Genomic DNA, 16,939 nt, shown 5'->3' on the forward strand with positions numbered 1-16,939 from the left:
CACCAAACCACTTTAGAACCTTGCAGTGGATCAAGTTACTATCTAGCTGTTCTGTCAAATGCATCTTTAGCTCCTGCCTTCCTAGAATATCTCTACAAATAAGCCCCCTTGACGCCTCAGCTGGATGGCTAATAATGTTGGATGCAAAACACATCCAAGTTTACTCAGTGACTAGTTACATAAAACAGTTATCTTGAATCCTTATGCAAAGAAGAATTTTGCTAAATAAATATTTGCCCTTCAATTTATCTGTTCTGTAAATACAACACACTCCCGTGTAAGGTTTGCTTAAAGTGGAACACAATTCTCTCATTCCATATCTGATAAGTATGAAAAAATAATTTATATTCATAGCAGGATCAAGGATCCTTCCATCATACCCATTGCTTCTCAAACCAAGTAAGTACGTGTACAGCCATGTAATTGATGATGATAATAAATTCCTCGGTGTAGGGAAACTCTAAAAGAGACGAAGAAGACTCAGCGAAAGTCAAAATGAAATTAATATGTGATTTCTTTCAATGTATGACTTTTCTGTCTCTTGACTGCAGGCAGATGAGTTTACACTATATTAACTGAACATTCACACACACCACGTGTACCAGGTGGTGGGAGCAGGGAGAAGAGGAATGAATTTTAGCCTCTAACTGAGTAGGGGGGGCGGAGGATGTGCATCTAACTCAGTATTTACAATATAATACGCTTTTACACAGAGATATCTATAATACACTGTGCGGAACAGAGGCATTCCCCGGGTGGGAATGCTGGCCTCTGTGTCCCAACAATACACATTTTTATGTAGTGTAAAGTTTTAGGGGAAAAAATTAGTATGCATGTCTGCCTAACTAACTTCTCAGCAAGTTTTGGAATTTAAGCTATTTTACTGCAAGGGTAGAAGGGAGTGAATGATCTGGGTCACGGAGGTGGGACTTGAACTCACCTTTGCTTCACATTCAAGTCCACGCTCGCGCTGCGGCCACAGGCTGAGTCTTAAATTCTTAACTCTTTGTAGGATTGGTTTCATTTCCAAGTGAGTACGTGAGGGAGTCTGGGATGGACATGCACACAGTGGGTAACCAAGGACCCACTGTTCAGCACAGGGGACTCTGCTCAAAGTTGTGCGGCAGCCTGGATGGGAGGGGAGTTCGGCCGAAGTGAACCCTAATACAGCTCTTGAGCCGTCAGGCACTCATGTTCTAGGCGTTTTAATCTTCACAGCAACCCTCTGGGGTATTGTCTGCATGGTATGGTTGAGGAAACAAGCAAAAGTGAAGTCATTTCCTCACAGTCACACGGTAAATACACGGCAAAACTGGGATTTGAACCTGGCAAATCTGGTCCGGAGCCACTTCGCTCCTCTGGGTGTGGTGTGATGACTTGCATCACGGGCTCATCCCAAGAGTTTTGCCCGGAACCCAGCAGCTCAGGCCCTCCCCGGGTGCCGTGATTCAGAACCAGCATTTCCAACGGGGCTCCCACTTGATCGCATGACCCTTGAGATGCACCCCGGTCACAGGCTACGTTGGTTGACGAGAGACCAGCCCCCAGTCCTGCCACCTCCCCCCTTGGCCTGAACCCCGATTCGGAAAGATTGCTACCATCAGGCATTGGTGGGCACCTGAGCTGCCTCAGCTTCATCCCAGGACCTGAGTCAAAAGTAGGTTTTTTCTAGAACAGATCTGGAAGCACCAAACATTTCCACTTCTTTGCTGAGGATCTCAGGCATCGGAGTAAAGGAGTCACCTCACGACCCTGTGTGTGTGTGTGCGTGTGTGCGTGTGTGTGTGCCCTATCGCTCAGGCACGTCCCACTCTCTGTGACCCCATGGACTGTAGCTTGCCAGGCTCCCCTGCCCTTGGAATCACTGCCTTAGAGCCTCTGCCACCTCTCTGCTGCTCTGCCCACTATTGCTCACTCATTCGCTCGTCTCCTCTCCCTCCCTCTGTCTCTCTCCACCTCGAGCTTCACCCGCAAGTCTTCACTCCACCTCTGACTCCACCTCTATTTCCCTCTCTTCTCTGGAGTAATGGTGCAAACCTCCCCTCACCTCCAGCAGAACAGTTTCCCTCTCAGCCAGATTCCTTGCAGATTTATTTTTTCACCTCTAAGCAACACTTGGCAACCCACTCCAGTGTTCTTGCCTGGAGAATCCCAGGGACAGGGGAGCCTAGTGGGCTGCCATCTCTGGGGTCGCACAGAGTCGGACACGTCTGAAGTGACTTAGCAGCAGCAGCAGCAGCAGCAACACCGGTCAAGTTCCCCAAGTAAATACAGTTCCTTTCCTTAGAGGGATTCTGTTGCTGGTTGTTACTAGATATCATTTTCCCATCTTCTTACGGTTATTTCTTCTGTGCTGCTGCTGCTGCTGCTAAGTCGCTTTAGTCATGTCCGACTCTGTGCGATCCCATGGACGGCAGCCCACCAGGCTCCCCTGTCCCCTGCTCTACCTCTTTTTAAATGATGAAATATGCTATGCATGGGTTTCTCAGGTGGCGCTAATGGTAAAGAATCTGCCTGCCAGTGGAGGAGATGTAAGACACGCAGATTCGATCACTGGGTCGGGAAGACCCCCTGAAGGAGGGCATGGCAACCCACTCCAGTATTCTTGCCTGGAGAATCCCATGGACAGAGGAGCCTGGTGGGCTACAGTCCCTAGGGCTGCAAAGATTTAGACACGATTGAAGGGCTTAACATGCACATGATATGCATACTACATGTGCAGAAGACTGTATATGGTTAACTTTTTACGTTCAACTCCTACTAGCTTTGACTTTTAATGGAGAAACAATTGCTTTTCATTAACAACATATGAAATAAAAATATAAAACATATCATTTACTAAGATGGCCATTACTGGCATCCCAGAGATCCAAGATTCAAACAAACTGAGGTGAAGCTTAAATGAGAAAATGGAAGGTCTCTACTGGTTGCTAAGTGCAATATGTCAGACTTTCTGTCTCTGACTCTCGGAAATTACCAGAAAATCAAGTCGGTTAGCACTCTTAGAATAAGCATATTCCAATGCTACCTCTACCTTGCTGCAAAATACGTCTTAAAGTATTTCCGATTAAATGAAAAATGCAAGACGTGCATAATAGTATTTTGTATTAAAGGCAGACATCCAGATAAGACGAATAAAATGAATAATTGCTTCAAGTTCCGATTGCGTCATGGTCTGTGTCTTCAGAGTGAACTCCTGCTTCCAGTGTTTGCCTGTCTGCCTTTGGTTCTGTTTCAGGTGATAACACGAAGCAGTAGAAGAGAAAGAAGTCACAGACTTAGTCTATCAGACGAATTCTGTTATTTTCTCAGTTTTCAGTTCAGTCGCTCAGTCGTGTCCGACTCTTTGCGACCCCACGGACTGCAGCATGCCAGGCCTCCCTGTCCATCACCAACTCCCGGAGCGTGCTCAAACTCATGTCCATCGAGTCGGTGATGCCATCCAACCATCTCATCCTCTGTCGTCCCCTTCTCCTCCTGCTGTTAATCTTTCCCAGCATCAGGGTCTTTTCAAATGAGTCAGCTCTTCACATCAGGTGGCCAAAGTATTGGAGTTTCAGCTTCAACATCAGTCCTTCCAGTGAATATTCAGGACTGATTTTCTTTAGGATGGACTGTTATTTATTAATTTATTAATCACTATCATAAAAGATTGCCTGAGAGAAAAAGGTTATGCTCCTTACTAAATGAAGTTCTCTACGTTATGTGAGATAAACAGCTTACCACTGCTTCTTGTGACCGGTTATCACTAAAAAACTTAAACTTGGCATGATACCTACCTCATCAAGTGTTTCCTCTCAAAGGGAAAACAACACTGAACATCAAGGTGACTGGCCCGTCCCCATTAATTGCCCATGGTTTTAACAGAGCAGGGAGCATGCTTGGTGCTGCCTTTTCGTAACCGGTCCAGATATGACTGGCTTCCCTGGGGGCTCAGGGGTGAAGAATCTGCCTGCAGTGCAGGAGACATGGGTTCGATCCCTGGGTCGGGAAGACCCCCTGGAGAAGGAAACAGCAACTCACTCTAGTACTCTCGCCTGGAAAATCCCACGGACAGAGGCGTCTGGCAGACTACACTCCATGGGGTTGCAAAAGAGCCGGACGTGACTGATCGGCGAAACAACTAAATATAACTGTCCTTCTAGATTTTCCCCATTGATTCAACTTCAATGTTAGGTGAGTATATAAAATGTTTGAAACAGAAGTGAAAAACTGTTCAGACGCATATGAACGCATAATACAACAACTGTCTAGAAATGAAAGCACAGCAACAATGGAAACTTGAAAAAAAAAAACAACAAAATAAAGCCGACTGTTAAATGTTGGAAATAGAGCTTAGAACTACGAAGCCTCCTCTCCCTTTCTCCTCTTTGACAGAAGTCAGATTCTGCTTATTCTTCTCAGCCCGATTCAAATTCTAGTCCTTCAGTAAAGGTTTCATAGGTCACTGCAACTACTACCCTTTCTTCCTCTTCTTTCAGGAATTATGAATCATTTCACCAAAAACATAAATAGTGAATAACTCAAATCACCGCTTACCTCTCTGGCATATGTATGTTGACTTCCCAGTTAATTCTACGTTTCTTTGAGGAAGTATAATTGGCAGTACTTTTTGTACCTTCCATTGGCATAGCATGATGCTTGGCACAGAGAAGAGCTTAATAAATATTTTACAACATATTTTCCCAAAGGGCAGTGAAAACTAGCTGTTCCACCTATCATTAGCAGAAAGCACAGCTCCAAACCAGAAATTGTCGTGTCTCGGTACGATCTCCAAACATCTCAAGAAAAAGCTGTCTAATCAACGTGGTCTGAAGTGGTCTTCAGGGTATTCATGAAATAAGCTGACACAACACAGAAATCAACAATTGCAAAAACTGTGTTTAATACAAATTTAGGTAATTTGTCCATTTTGGGTGAATTTTTGTTCTTTCAAATAAATGTGGACGAACCCTCTCATTTTCCTGATTCTAATGAATATATTTATGGATTAAGAAATTTGAATTTTGCACCTAGTTCAACCAAAAACTTATTATAAAAACTGTTGGTAAATCCTAAAGATAAAGGTTTAAAACACCCATCAGTAGATAATGGAATGGTCTAATTCCCATCAAACTATTCTAGGTTTTAATCAGATGCTATTGTATGAATTTAAAATAGAATTTTTAAAAGGTAGATGTATAAACTAATGACAGAGTGATGCTGTAGTTCAAAAAATGAGATAAAATTGACAGTTTGGGGAAACATAACGAGTTAGAGCTTCATCTCACACTATGTACTCTAGAGAATGCAGGATGGATTTAGAGGGTAATTCTTTTATGGAAACTTTAAAAATTCAATAAAATATTAAATAAAATTTAATAAAATAAATTTAGTAAAATAAAAATTCAAGCTGAATATTTAATGGATCCTTGCATGGGAAAAATAATTAAACATGCAAATAATGAAAGAGACTGCAAGGGAAAGGATATTCATATAAAGATAAACTTATATGAATTAAATTTTGAAACCCTAGGACAACAGATAAAAATATAAGAGCAACTCATACTCATTTAATAGATATTTACTAAGCATCTACTATATTCCAGGCATTATTTAGGTTTAGGTAATTATCTGTCTATCTACCTACCTACATATCCATCCATCCATCCATTAATCTAACAGATAAAGGTCTGTACAGCCTTGCTATCAAGGAGTCTACATTCTAGTGGATAGAGACCAATGTTTAACAAAACAAATTGGTAACACTTTGCATGGGAAAAGATGAAGAGTGCTATGGGAAAAAGAAAAGTAGAGATAAGAGAGAGAATTAGAAGTGCTAAGGGCTGTGCTTGTTGGGTGGCTGGAGTATTAACCAGGGTGGCCAGACATCAAATCAAGACTTTCAAGAGGTGCAGTGAGTGTCCTGGGGATGGAGGAAGTGTTCCGGGAAAAGGGAACAGCTACCTGCTCCTGAAGCAAAGGCAAAGGAAAAATGGGAAAAACCTATTTGTGACACATGAGATGAGCAGAGAGATGTCCTTAACAGGGAAAAGCATTTTTGGAAACTTAAAAAGATCAGTGTCTTACAGAAAATGGGTGAACGGCATGAACAGAAATCTTGGCATGAAAGTCAGTAAAAGTGAAATATATTCAGTCTTACAAGGAATTGAAAAAGTGTACATTAAAGTAGCCTCACTCTGCTGCTGCTACTGCTGCTGCTAAGTCGCTTCAGTCGTGTCCAACTCTGTGTGACCCCATAGATGGCAGCCCACCAGGCTCCCCTGTCCCTGGGATTCTCCAGGCAAGAATATTGGAATGGGTTGCCATTTCCTTCTCCAATGCATGAAAGTGAAAAGTCAAAGTGAAGTAGCTCAGTCGTGTCCGACTCTTAGTGACCCCATGGACTGCAGCCTACCCAGGCTCCTCTGTCCGTGGGATTTTCCAGGCAAGAGTGCTGGAGTGGGTTGCCATTGCCGTCTCCAACCTCACTCTAGGGAAATCCAATTTGTGAAGATTAAATAATGTCAGTAAGATGTGATGAACTGGACTCTCTTCGCGGAAGCGTAAAACAACACAACATTTTGTAAAATATTAAGACAAAATCTGTGGGAAGGTATATTTACTATGACATGTAAATGATTAATACCTAGGTAACATCCAAACTGGTTTCTGGCCCACCATATATCTGTGGGCATTTGAAGCCTCCATATGAATGTTCCATAAATACCTCCAAGTCTAAATGTCCAAACTGGTTTCCTGCAGCCACAATACCAATCCCCAAAGCTCGCCGCCTTCTGTTTCAGTGACTGGTACTAAAGTATGTCTGTACCTGACACAAACCCACCCTCCACGGCTTCTCTCTTGCTTCCTGAATTCTGTCATTCCCACGTCTCATCAATTCTACTTTTGTAATATTTCCTGACTCCATCCCTTCCTCTCCATTTCCACCAGAATGGTCTTTGTTCAGCTCTCATCATTTTACACCTAAGCCAAGTAACAGCTGCTTACCTGGCCCTCGATAGCCAATCTCAGTTCCACCTCATCTGTCCCTTCATCACCATAGGGCTCTTTCTAAAATATTAAACTGGGTCAAATCACTGCTTCATTTAACTTTTCAAGTGGCCCTCTACTGCTGTCAGGTTAAAATCCAAACACCATAGAGGCAGACTTGTGTGAGCTGATCCCTGATCATCAGCTGTCATGTCCTGCCAGTCTAAACGCTTCACTCCATCCATCATAATCTCCCTGTGAATTACACACCGCACCTCTCTGCCTTCATCTATGCCATTGTCTCTGCTTGCCCGCTGCCACCCCACAACCTTTACTGCGCACCAGACAACGTCGCTTTCCCTTTTCAGACCCAACTGACCCAAGATAAAATCTTTGCTTTTAGTGTTGATCAGCCTGAGTTAGTGTATCTCAAAGTTAAGCATGCATCAGTCATCTGGATGGCTTGTTAAAGTTTCCAGGGTTTCCAACGCCCAAGGTTTTGAGTTGGTCGTCTGGGGTAGGGCCTGAGAATCTGTATTTTTACAAGTTTCCAGGTGACGTGGATGCTGTCTGTCTAAGGGCCACACTCTGAGAACCACTTGTTTGGAGAAGTCTTCATTGAAGAAACTCAAGTTTGGCTGGCTGCTCACTTTTTCATTCATTAAACAAGCGTTTGCTCTGTGAATATGTGTCTATTCCAGCCCGTGAATTAGGTCAGGTATTCTGCATAGAGGTATAAAGAGAATCTCTCTCTCTGACGGGAAGGAGGCAGGGCTGACTTGTATAGTTCCGCAGGTTGGATACTGTATAAATGGTGCCCAGTGACATACCGCAGTTAAGCCAGAGGTGATGGTCCTGGCCCTCAGAGAAACAAGCCTTTGGTTAGCAGAGCAGTGTGATGGATGTCATTATACAAAGAGGCATGATTTTCTTTGAGACACGAGCAGAACCTCTAAACCCAGATATGCACTACGGCAAAGGAGTCAGATGAAGCTTGCTAGAGGATGTGATACTTTCATTGAGCGTGGAAAGGTGAGCAGACGTTATTAGAGGGGAAGGGGAACAGCAGGGCTGGAAGGAGGCCTCACAGTAGAGACACAGAAGCAGTATATGCCATTGCAACTAGACTGCTATGGATGGAGAAAAGAATGTCACGGCCTCCACTCACTTTGTCCAATAGGAGGGGCATTTGCTTAATTTGAAGAAATTTTTTTAAATTATGAAATATTGCATATATTCACACATATACACAATGAAATATTTCATGTATATATACATATATATTGATATACATACACACAATGGAATATTATTCTGCCATTAAAAGAACGAAAGAGCGCCACTTGCAGCCACACGGATGGACCTGGAGATTATCATACGTAGTGAAGTAAGTCAGACAGAGGAAGGCAAATGTCATGATATTGGATATACGTGGAGTCTAAACTACGACGCAAAACAGAAACAGGCTCACACACTCAGAGAACAGACTCACAGTCACCAAAGGGGACAGGTGGGGCGGGGAGGGAGAAATCAGGAATATGAGCTGACGTATCCACACTACAATATACAAAATAGGTAACCTACTGTATAGCGTATAGACTATGCCAAAGCCTTTGACTGTGTGGATCACAACAAACTGTGGAAAATTCTTCAAGAGATGGGAATACCAGACCACCTGACCTGCCTCTTGAGAAATCTGTATGCAAGTCAGGAAGCAACAGTTAGAACTGCACATGGAACAACAGACTGGTTCCAAATAGGAAAAGGAGTACATCAAGGCTGTATATTGTCACCCTGCTTATTTAACTTCTATGCAGAGTACCTCATGAGAAACGCTGGACTGGAAGAAACACAAGCTGGAATCAAGATTGCCGGGAGAAAGATCAATAACCTCAGATACGCAGATAACACCACCCTTATGGCAGAAAGTGAAGAGGAACTAAAAAGCCTCTTGATGAAAGTGAAAAAGGAGAGGGAAAAAGTTGGCTTAAAGCTCAACATTCAGAAAACGAAGATCATGGCATCTGGTCCCATCACTTCATGGGAAATAGATGGGGAAACAGTGGAAACAGTGTCAGACTTTATTTCTGGGGGCTCCAAAATCACTGCAGATGGTGACTGCAGCCATGAAATTAAAAGACGCTTACTCCTTGGAAGAAAAGTTATGACCAACCTAGATAGCATATTGAAAAACAGAGACATTACTTTGCCAACTAAGGTCCGTCTAGTCAAGGCTATGGTTTTTCCAGTAGTCATGTATGGATGTGAGAGTTGGACTGTGAAGAAAGCTGTGCCGAAGAATTGATGCTTTTGAACTGTGGTGTTGGAGAAGACTCTTGAGAGTCCCTTGGACTGCAAGGAGATCCAACCAGTCCATTCTGAAGGAGATCAGCCCTGGGATTTCTTTGGACGGAATGATGCTGAAGCTGAAGCTCCAGTACTCTGGCCACCTGATGTGAAGAGTTGACTCATTGGAAAAGACCCTGATGCTGGGAGGGATTGGGGGCAGGAGGAGAAGGGGACGACCGAGGATGAGATGGCTGGATGGCATCACGGACTCGATGGATGTGAGTCTGAGTGAACTCTGGGAGTTGGTGATAGACAGGGAGGCCTGGTGTGCTGCGATTCATGGGGTCATGAAGAGTCAGACACGACTGAGCGACTGAACTGAACTGTATAGCGTAGGAAATCTGTTTAATATTCTATAATAATCTAAGTGGGAAAAGAATTTGGAAAAGAATAGACATGTATGACTGAATCACTTTGATGTACACCTGAAATTAACACAACATTGTTGATCAACTATGCTCCGACATAAAGGAAATAGGGTTTTTAAGAGGGATATGAAACAATATTACAGACACACAAGGGCCCACCATTCAGCTTTGCTCTATTAGCTCCACCTCTCCTTCATAAGAAATAAAACAAGGAAACACAGCGACCTATCTCCCTCTCTCTCCCCCCGCCCCCGCCCCCTCCCCGCCTTCACCTCCCCTCCCCCCCTTCACCAGGCTAGCCACTACTTTACAGTGGGCATCTTTCTCCCATGCATGTTTTTGCACTTTTACTACGTAAGTGTACAGGCATTTACATCTTAATGAGAGACTCTGTCCAGGACATTACAGCAGAAATTACAGTGCTTGCCTCGACAGGCTTCCTGCGGAGAGGCAGGGAGCAGCAGGCAGCCAGGGCCTGTCAGACCATCTCCTCTCCACCGGGGTGGGGGTGGGGGTGGGGTGGGGGTGGGGTGGGGGGGGGTGGGAAAAAGCAGGCCTCGGGCTAGCTTTGCATGGTGCCACTGGGCGGTGCAGCCGGGGGTCAGGGGAGAGGGGTGTGAATCGGAAAATCGCATCCTGCTAGTTCAGCTGATTTTAAAAGTGAAAATGAAAATGCATGTTGTCTTGCCGTCAAAGACGTCAAACACACAGGACCAAGAATGTGGTACTGACGAGCTCGGTCACTGTGCCCAGCCTGCTGGGTTACTCACACAAGGTGAGTGTGTACATGTGGGTGTAGCATGTACCGTGGGTGCAAAGAGTTCAAAAACACCTGGCTACCTCCTACCAGGACCGCAGATGGGCTTTGATTTCGTTATCTGCAAAATGGCAAGACATGACCTGCTGCCCCCTGGCTTAACGAGGGACGTGGTGATGGCATGGAGCTGAACTTCCTTCTCACTGGGAGGAGCTAGGCATGAAAAGTCGTGGGGCGTCCCCGGGGCCACTAGTGGTAAAGAACCCACCTGCCAATGCATGAGACATAAGAGAGGCAAGAGATGAGGGTTCAGTACCTGGGTCGGGAAGACCCCCTGGAGGAGGGCACGGCAGCCCACTCCAGTGTTCTTGCCTGGAGAATCCCATGGACGGAGGAGCCTGGCGGGCTACAGGCCAGAGGGTCGCAAAGAGTCAGACACGACTAAAGCGACTTAGCGCGGCACAATGGAAAGTCTGTACGGTTACCGAATGCGTGACCCTTCTCTTCCTAAAGTCAAGAAAGAGAGTGAGAGGAGAGAGACAGAGGCAGAGACAAAGGAGGAAAAACTGGTTTCCTTTTCAACCTCGACTTTCCCCTTTCCCCCACCTTGATTTCTTATGACCCCCTCTTAGTGATATCTACAACGCCTTCACCACTTAGTTCCTTTAAAAGTCTACAGTTTAGCTCCTTTTTATTTTTCCTTTTTCTCTGTTTAGGGATGCCAAAGTTTGAAAATCATTGCAGTTGGTGGGAGGACCCCTCGAAAAGTTTCGCGTAGTTTGCGTTGTGCGCACGCATACACTATTCGCCTGTGCGTTATTTACCTACTGCCCACGGACCGCATCACTACATTCCCAGCCAATGTTCTCTGCGTAAGAACACCATCTGCTTATCCAGATCCTGTCTCCTGGAAATTTGGCCAAATGTCTTTGCTGGGTTTCCATTCATATATATATGTATGTGTGTGTCTGTATAACATATATGCACACGTATATATTTACTCATATATATGCACATACATGAGCTTCCCTGGTGGCTCAAGGGTAAAGAATCTGCCTGCAGTGCAGGAGACCCGAGTTTGATCCCTGGGTCGGGAAGACCCTGCCTGGAGGAGGGCATGGGAACCCACTCCAGCATTCTTTCCTGGAGAATCCCATGGACAGAGGAGCCTGGAGGGCTACAGTCCATGGGGTCACAGTCAGACACGACTGAGTGACTCAGCAGCAGCAGCAATGTACGCACACACATATTCATATGTATACATGTATATAAATATGTATATAATGTATTTTTACGCACATCCACACACCTCACAAACATGTGTGTGCATGTGTGTTTGTTGAAATGCAGTTTGAACTGCATGGCTAATAAATTAATACATTATCCTTGGTCAACTCATTCTTCACAAAGTCCATCACACCGGTCTCTCCTGACCCTAACGCCACCTTCGTAACACAAAGCTCATCACTACAGACTGGAGGCCTCCACTGCTTCCAGTTGGCTGCAAAATCAGCTCCTCCAAAGTACCACCCTGACCATGCCTCTTCAAAATGGAAAAGCCTTTAACAGCTGCCTGATTCTGACCAATCTTCTAGGTGCCTCCACTCCATTCCTTTATAACCAGATCTCACTTTGCTTGCGGATGCAAAGTACGTTTCCCAGCTACATTTTTCAGATTCTTTTGCAACCAGAAGTTAGTAGATGAGACTGCAGGCAGAAACCATGAGGGGAAATTCAGAGAAAGTCTCCTAGAGAGTGAAACCACCTGGTAATGGGTGCCTTTTGCCCCTCTCTTCCCATCTTCCCTGATGCCTTGAATTTATGTGGGAGGGCTAGAGGTCTAGCAGCTATGATCACCCAGGAGGTAACCCTGAAGATAAAGTCATATGCTTGAGAACAGACATACAGAAAGATAGAAGGTACCTGAGTCCCTGATGATAACAGAACCACCCCCAACTGCCCTGGAGAGAAAAATAAATCTTGTCTTTTTTTACTGTTATTTAAGATTTTCGGCGATAGGCAGGCCTAACATAGTGGTTTGTTCTCTCTCCAATTCTAGCTATTTCTCTGCTCTGGCCAGTGTAATATGATGATCAGTTTTTTATTCTTCTTTTAAAAATTTATTCATTTTTTAATTGGAGGATAATTGCTTTACAAGATGCTGTTGGTTTCTGCCACACATCAACACGAATCGGCCATGGGTATACATATGTCCTTTCCCTCTTGAACGTCCCTCTCACTTTCCAATCCATTCCGCCCATCCGTTTTGTCACAGAGTACCAGATCTTCTTGGGACAAGAGCTTACAGATAGAAAGGTTTGCATTCGCACCCAGCCCTACCGCTGTGACATCCTCAGGCCCTGTTCCTCATCCCTCCCCCTCAGTGACCTTGTCTGGAAACTGAGAAGAAGAATATGCACATTAAAGGCTTTGCTGTTTTTCTTTCACCCAGTTTCTTGGTTGTTATTGGCCCCAAAGCATCAATAGAGAAAATAACTGAGGGAGGGAGAAGGAGATAAAATTCAAACCAGGATGTGTTCCCACTTGTTCACAGCCCTTGTCAGCAATTTAGGGGTCGCAAGGATTCAGGTTGCTAATTTTCAAAAGTCACAGGGAAAAGATATCAACCAACCGGACTTCAGTTATTGACATTTTACTCTTATCCTTATGCATAACTGAAATCTGAGTAAACGTATGTTGCATTTTCCAAACACCCCTTGCCCTGTAGATAAATGCATACATACACACACACACGAAGATTTCAAGAACGCTGGCCCTGGGGGAATCACTTGTCCCAAGTCCCTGGAATGGAGAAGTCACACAATTCTTGGTATTTGCCATTTGGATAAATTGACTAGTAATGAATGACTTGAAGAAACAGTTCCTTTTAAATGGCACTGAATTTCAAAAAAGCAGATTCTGCTCAGACTCTTCCATCCTGCAATTTCATTTCTGCTCTTATGCACACTAACCTAAATTGGCTGGATACAACTCTTGCTGAATTAAAATTGATTTGATGAGAACATTTGCGTGTCCGTGCAGGCAGAGTGCAGTATGTGTGGGTTTTTAAAATGTTATTTTAAATGTTCTTTGGCGAATGATTCAGCTTTGCCATAGCTTCAGGAGTGAACTAAATTTTTGGTCCTGTGGATACACCTTGTGAATGAACTAGATCGTGGCCCTTTGCTGGGAAATCACTGAAGAAGCAGTTTGTTTTTTTCCTGAAGAGAATCCACACAGCCTCAGAGGCAAGAACACTGGGCGCAGCGCACCCCCTGGACCACTCTGAGATGGGCTGCACCCACAGGCACGGAGCCCAGGGATAAGGAGGCCGACTGCACTACACCATCGTGTCGACTTGAGGGCACTGGGCATCCGTGGATTTGGGTGTACCGGGGGACCGGGAACTACGCTATGCCTTTAAACCCTTGCTGCCTCTGCCTCCTGTGACCCTCTCTTACCATCACCGGACACTTTAAAACCCCCTCCTGGCTTTTTTCGGTTGAGCTTCCTCATCAAGCTCTAACAAGCAGGCCTGGCCACTGGGTCATATCTGCCTGGGCCCAGGACACCAGCAAGCGTTTCAACCCAAACGATAACCTTCCATGTTACTGCCGGACTTTCTAAAACACACAAACAGAAAAACTCAAATAGACTTGGCTCCAAGTATTTCTGGGGGAGAAAAGTCCATTTTAAAGGATGCTTTATTCAGGTCACTAAAGGCCAGAATTCCAACCTCTCACCAGAAGTTCCACTCTGAAAAGATACAGAGGGACTCTTGCATTTCACAGGTCCCCAAAGAGCATTCAGATGAAAGAGCAGAGGTTAAAAAATTATGGACAATTTCCTGAGCATTATCCACAATCCATGTCCAAGAAACGCATGAATCAAGTATTGTACTTGGGACCTCAACCCCTAGAAATCCCCTACATTTTCCTCTAGCTGCATTATGGGCCAGAAGGTATTCAGGGGTTTTGTTGTCTGAAATTCTCTGAGGTTTTTTTTTTTGTTTTTTTGTTTTTTTTTTTCTAGTTTTGGTAATTATTGAACAAAGAAAGTGTTAGAAAAGCAGCCTCTTGTCTTGTCCAACTTTGCATAATGACTATAAACCCCACTCAACAGAGTGCACGTGGCTTTAAGAAAGACCATCAGTATTATCAGTATTTCAGGAAGTTCTCAGTAATTTTTTTTGCTTTCAGCTACTTTTTTTTTCCGCTTCATTTTCCTTTGTTGCTTTCATTTTTTAATAGAGGTAGAATTTACGTATAGCAAAAAGGAGACGGGTTTTGACAAATGCCAGGCAGCACACACGTCTATGAAGACAGACATTTCTATTACCCCAGAAAATGCCCTGTGCCCCTGCCCAGCCAAGCTGGTCCCTCCCCCGAGTAACCACTATTTTGACTATCACCACAGAATCGTTGTGCCTTTTTTAGAACAAGGTAAAAATGGATGAAGACAGTATAGTTTTTAAGTGACTAGTGTCTCATGTTTTAAGCATCTGTAAAACACCTCTTAGCTTCCTTAACTGCAGGTTGAGGGGCCTGCCCTGTGAAAACAGTGGGCAAGTCTTCTGAGGAGTCGCAGGTTTCCTGGGGGCCTAGAAGCCACCTTGATTGGGGGTGGGTGGAGGGCAGGCAGAAGCCTGGGCTTCTCACCTCCCAACAGAACAGCTGGACTTTTCTGTATGTTACAAACTGCGTTTCACTGGAAGACTGCATTCAAGTATTTTTTGTAAAAAAAAAAAAAAATTATAATAATTTTTTTTTTTAATTGGAGAAGTGCAGGTCTAGCCGATTCTTACCCATCCCTCTCCCTGGAACATTTTATAAATTACAAATCGTGTTTCTGATATGAGAGCCGGGACTGGCCCCCTGGAGGGAAGGCTGGGAGACAGCGGCAGCCAGACGAGGGGCCCCTGGGGAGGCCAGGGCCCCGAGCTCTGTAATATTAGCACTGGCGACAATCAGATAGCGCCACCCCAACCGAGGCGGCTGGACAATAGGCCAGAGGCGCTGGCGATGGCAGGCACAAAGACAGCATTCAGAAGGCCCGGCTCCACCGCCAGCCAGGGCTGCACAGACGCCACAGACCCCGGCCCAGCCGGAATGTCACCTCGCCGCCAGAAAGCCATCTTTCCTGGTTAGCTTTTAAACTGCTAAAAATAATAAACACAGAGAGGGAAGTGCTGACACGATCTTAACTGCGGAGACAAACTGAAACCGTTGCTACAATAACGTCAACAAACTGGGTTCCGAATGACATCCTAGCATTCCAGATACTCAACAGTGGGGGACTGGAGGGAGGCTGGGAGACTTGTCGGTGTAGAAAGCGGGTCTTCACTGCACAGTTGCTCTCGTCTACCTGACTCGCTCCAACCCAGGGTTGAGATGTGATCCTTCCGCCTTCTTTAGCACAAAGAAGAGAGGTTGGAGGGAACTCTGGTTCTCTGTCCACCATTTTTCCACATAACAAATGACAAGCGGGCTCCTTTCTGTGCCCAGTTATTACTTTTTCTCCCCAAGTGAATTCGAAGCATCCTTTTCTCCATCATGTTTATTTTTAACCCCCTGAATGCTTTGTATTTCTCAACACCTACAGAGTTCAAAACTCTCTTAAATAACACCAGTAATGCATGAATGAGAAGACCATTCCCGGAACGCCGCAAAGTGACAATCACAGAATCACGAATCTGCAAACCAGCGCAACATCTGACCTGCCGATCCATGAGACCCCGTGTGGAACTTGGCACCCACGCAGGACGGCCAGCGGGAGGGAGACTGCAGATCTGGAAAAAGAGAAACACAAGAAGATAAATAAAAGTGTGTGTGTTTTTTTTAAAGTTCCCCAACATTTGCTTAATCCGCCACTGTTCTTCTTTCTATGTTTGAATAGGGTCTGGTTTCAGGGCTGTCTCTGATTTTGAATACATGCAAAGAGACTTAGATAAAATCCCATTCCAAAGAGGAGCCGGTGTCAGAGAAAGGGACTTTAACACAAGGATTCTAATAACACATTTGGGGATGGGACAGGGTTTCTGAGTCCCAGGGACCTACTTTTTTGTGTACAGGATTCCCGGCCTTGGAAGAGGTCTACAAGGCAAACGTGACTCTTTAACAATTTAGAACTTCTGTGCTAAACACTGTGCAGCTGGGTGTCAGAAGACGGTCCCCAGGGTAGGTCCTAACACGCCCCAGCTGCGGCTGTGCCCCTGTGAGTCGGCAGGGGGCGGGGCCGAGAGGACCCCACGGAGGCGCTGGATGGGAGCAAGCGCTGGATGCGAGCAAGCGCGGTGATGCTGGGGGCACTTCCCCCAGGCCTTCTAAACAGATGAAGGAGAAACCAGGGCGTTCGCTCTCGCAAGAGATGACGCCTCCAGGTGTCTGTCTGCACAGCAAGCGAGGGGCTGCTCTTCCAGTGACTGCGGACCCATGGCTACTGTTGTGAGGAGCTTAGAAATCACGGGGAAGCAGAGCTTGGCGAGGGCGAGACA

General features: G+C 45.1%; 1 protein-coding gene across 5 annotated transcripts in view; it reads right to left on the reverse strand.

Moving 5' to 3' along the window:
* Positions 1-16,939, reverse strand: part of THRB (thyroid hormone receptor beta) — a 437,024-nt gene that overhangs the window by 233,185 nt on the left and 186,900 nt on the right. For all 5 annotated transcript variants that reach the window (XM_018041847.1, XM_018041845.1, XM_018041848.1 and 2 more), the window contains exon 2: positions 16,163-16,234. The gene's annotated coding sequence lies outside the window, so the exon portion shown is untranslated. The remainder of the gene's footprint in view (positions 1-16,162; positions 16,235-16,939) is intronic.

This window comes from Capra hircus, chromosome 27 (genome assembly GCF_001704415.2).
Source record: "Capra hircus breed San Clemente chromosome 27, ASM170441v1, whole genome shotgun sequence".
Classification (NCBI taxonomy): Eukaryota; Metazoa; Chordata; class Mammalia; order Artiodactyla; family Bovidae; genus Capra; species Capra hircus.